Genomic DNA, 4394 nt, shown 5'->3' with positions numbered 1-4394 from the left:
ACCATCAACAATAAGAAAACAAAGGTTCAAAAGGTAAGATACTTATGCCAGATCTCAGATCTAGAAAATTCTAGATTAAGAATAGGAACGCCTGTCTACTATCTCTAGGACCTGTGGGCTTAAACACTACAGTATATTTTTTGATAAGGATGGGCAGTCTCAGTATTAGTCTGAGAATACGAGAAAAAGTATTAAGTTTGGAGTTGATGAGATCCAGATTAAATCTTGTTTTTTTAATGTGGTCACAGGCAAGTTACTTAACTTTAACCTTTGAGACTCAGATTTCTGATAATATCTACTTTGCCAAATTGTCATAAGATTAGAGATAATATATGTGCCTGCCACATGGTCCATATTCAAAATGATAATTGTGATTTAACTGTTATCTCTGAGTCTAAACAGCTATAGTGAAAGACAGCAATGTCAAATTTTGAATGCTCCTAACTTTTCCCTTTCTAATTAACCAGGGCTACCGGTGGCTCCTTAATAATTTGTCCCTAGCATCAAGGATAACCCTTGCTGCAGGAAAGAAGACCATGGCGTGCACACTCCTATATCTTGCGCAACTTAGCAAATGAAGCACATTTATTTAATTTGCACCAGAGCTTTTGGCACTGTGTAAAGTCTTCCGCTGGAGGAAACAGGCAACAAGCTAATTTCCCAAGGAGGGAGAAACAATTAGCTAATTCATGAACTAAGGTTATAGTTACAGCGTACCCGTTGGGCCAAAGGTAATCATTTGTTAGCTTAAATAATATTAAATCAGTTATTGCCAGTGTTACTAAAAGGAGTTCTATGGACAGGTCAAGCCAGAAATTACAAAGTTGAAATTCAGAGACATTTACATAGGGGACTTTTGCAATAAGAATAGGAAATCAGGCCTATAAGTTATTATCCTGAAGAATAAAAGTATAAACAGAATCCTAAGTAATGGATATTCTAGTAATTTTAAAGGAGATAATATGTCAGAGAAAGCTAGAAGGGATTTTAGAACTCCTTTTTTTTTTTTTTTCCAGGTGTAGAAACTGAAGACCAGAGAAAGGAAATGCTGTGGCCTGTGTGTGTGTGGTAGAGTGAAATATTTCTCATCTTGCTTTTCTCCTGGATAAGCTGGTTGGGGCGTGGTAAGAAGCATAATACATAGGGGTTCTAAAAGCCAGGGGCCTTGCTAAATTTAGATTTGGTTCCTGCTTATGTAATTTTCCTTGTGTTTTCAATTATTTATACAAATATATTATTTATATATGTCTGGAACTTGTGCTTTTAGCACTCAATAAGCAGGAATAATTTATAGGATTATGGAGTGCTTCCTGTTCTTGTCTTTCAGAGTATGTTCTTTTTTTTTTTTTTAGACAGAGCCTCAAGCTGTCACCCTGGGTAGAGTGCTGTGGCGTCACAGCTCACAGCAACCTCCAACTCCTGGGCTTATGTGATTCTCTTGCCTCAGCCTCCCAAGTAGCTGGGACTACAGGCACCCGCCACAACACCTGGCTATTTTCTGGTTGTAGTGGTCGTTGTTTGGCAGGCCTGGGCTGGATTTGAACCCGCCAGCTCTGGTGTATGTGGCTGGCGCCTTAGCCGCTTGAACTACAGGTGAGCCCAGAGCATTTGCATTGTTAATTAATTGTTACATTTCAGCCTTGCACAACTTCCCTTCCCAGCAGTTTTGCGGTGAGACTTAACTAGCCAGAGAGAGCTATGTTAGGATCTACCTTAGTCATCATATGCACATTCCAAAATCCAGGTTAATTATCCTCTTAGCCATTTCTCTAGCATAGCTACCTCCAGTAGTGGGGAGGGATGGCCGGTGTCATGACCCGTGGGTCATGTTCCTTAAGTACCGGCCTCTACTGAAAGAGGAAGGCAGCTTCCAGGCCTAAATGGAAGTTGCCGCTGCTTCAAGTTTCTTTTTTGCCTCTACTTAAAAAAAAAAAATCTAATTCCTGACCTACTGTTTTCTATACCTTCCCCTATACTGTCCCTATCACCCTTTATCTCTGCTGCCTTGCTCGGGCCTCAAGGAACTATCCTGGCTCCTGATCATGGGTCTGAATTCAGGCACAGAAATTGCTGTCTGTCTTTTGCTTGTCTCTTCCTACACTTCTCCCCTCCAAGAGTTCCCTCCGTCTGGCCCTCCTTGTCTCTGGTTCTTACCCTGCAACTTACAGGAATAGGTAACAGCTGCTGAGAAGTGCCAATCCAGAGCGGTGCTTGCACCTAGGGAGGCCCAGGAACCTCTGAGGCCAGACCTGAAAAGGTGTCTGTCCCACCTGCTGGGGCCTGGGCAAGGCGTTTACTTCTGCCTCTTGTGTTCACAAGTCTCCTCAGTATTACATGGAGCAGAGAGGTAGGTTGTCCTCAGTTATTTCTCCCTGAGCCTGGAGTATATAGTTCACTAAACATGGTTTTGGAAGAGTACAGATAGTAAAATATGTGAATTTTCTCTCTGTGGAAAGGAAGGACAGAGATTTGCAAACTGAGGTGGGCTTTGTGGCTGCTGTCACTCAAAGGCTCTTAGAGCTGGGCCTTTCCTGGATTCCTTTCATCTCTCTGACAGAGCCATCAGGTAAGCAGGCCATTTACTCTGATGGGAAGCAAGTATCCTGCCACAGCCATAGGTGTTTATAAGGACATAGACCACATGTGCCATTGGCTTGACGTGAAAGGACTACCGAATGTAAACAAATTCTTAGGAGAAAGAGCCATGGAAGAACATTTCTCTTTGCTTTTCTCAGCATTATCAGCAATTTCTTTCCTCCCTCACGGCAAAGTAGCAGTCTGCTGTAAGACAGGGTACCAGTGTGTATCGAGGGAAGGATTGAAGGGTGGTTGAGAGAGCGTCCAAAGGGGAGACAAGGAGCTCTCGAGAGCTGAGCGAATCCAGACCAGGAACTCCTGATACTTACTGACCTGTGTGTCAGGAGCCCTGCCAGCAGCTGCAAGTCTTAAAGAGCTCATGGGGGAAGGAAGGTAGGTCCTGGTTAGGTGAGATTGGCCACAGCCCTGGCTGCCTGGAGCCTCCTTCTGCCGTCTATTTGGTCTCTAGCAAAGCTCAATAAATAGATGCCAGAAGGTTCTGGTGCTCTGTGGGGCCCAGTAGATGGCCAGGGCGCTCCACCTACTACTAGCTGATTAGGCCAAGTAGGCAATAGTTAACTGTGGGAAAGGTGAAGGAGATAATTCTGGGAAGGATAGTATAAATGCCCCGGGTCAAGGGTTTTCGTAAATTCATCTGGCCACAAAGTGTGTATTACCTTCATATTTAAGCTGTTTTAACTTTGAAGAGTAATTTATGTTTATTGTAAAAAAAAAAAAGTTTGAATATAAAGTAAAACATTCCCTACCTGTGTGCCACCCTAATCCCACACCTTGAGTAAGCACAGCTAACAGTTCTTTGTTTATCCTATTAGGAGTGTTTAATGCATGTGTACCTGGTATAAGACATGGGCTAAAGTGGGGAGGGTGAAATCCGAAAAGTAGCCTCATTCTTTTCTCTAAGCCAAGCCCTTCCATCCCACTCTGCTTATCTCTTTGCATAGACCTTGGAAGGTGTTTTGGGTAGATCCTGCAGCTTTTCCAAATGTGTCTGGATGTTAAGGCACTTTTATTTAAAAATGTATTTAAAAGGTCAGGGTGATCAAAATCAAAATTTCCTTCTCACATCTCATTTAAAGCTTCTCTCCCAGCTGGGCGTGGTAGCTCACGCCTGTAATCCCAGCATGCTGGGAGGCCCAGGCGAGTGGGTTGCCTGAGCTCATGAGTTTGAGACCAGCCTGAGCCAGAGCAAGATGCCTCTTCTCTAAAATAGCTGGACACTGTGGTGGGCGTCTGTAGTCCCAGCTGCTTGGGAGACTGAGGCAAGAGAATCACTTAAGCCCAAGAGTTTGAGGTTACTGTAAGCTGTGACTCCCCCAGCACTCTACCGGGGGCGACAAAATGAAACTCTGTCTCAAAAAATAAATTAAAAAGAAAAAGAAAAGTTCTCTCCCTCGACTTAGGCCTGGTCCTGGTCATAAACCTGCAGTAAGAATGGGGGTGAAGGCCAGGTGCCCTGGCTCATGCCTGTAATCCTAACACTCTGGGAGGCTGAGGCAGGTAGATTGCTTGAGCTTGAGAGTTGGAGACTAGCCTGAGCAAGAGTGAGACACTGTCTCTACTAAAAATAGAAAGAAAAAAACACACACAAAAAACTTAGCTGGGCATTGTGGCGGGTGCCTGTCATCCTAGCTACTCAGGAGGCTGTGTCTAAACAAACAAACAAACAAACAAAAACGGGGATGTGGGATTTGGCTTTTCCCTCTCCTCCACCTTCCTTTCCCACTCCTTTACTTCACCCCACTGAACCCTGGTCCTCAAGGACTGAGCTGAGGGGCAGGAAGCAGTAAGAGGACAAG

The sequence above is a fragment of the Otolemur garnettii genome, unplaced genomic scaffold, assembly GCF_000181295.1.
Source record: "Otolemur garnettii isolate 467f Iridium unplaced genomic scaffold, OtoGar3 scaffold00050, whole genome shotgun sequence".
Taxonomy (NCBI): domain Eukaryota; kingdom Metazoa; phylum Chordata; class Mammalia; order Primates; family Galagidae; genus Otolemur; species Otolemur garnettii.
The sequence above is the reverse complement of the archived record's forward strand: the minus strand, read 5'-3'. Positions refer to the sequence as shown.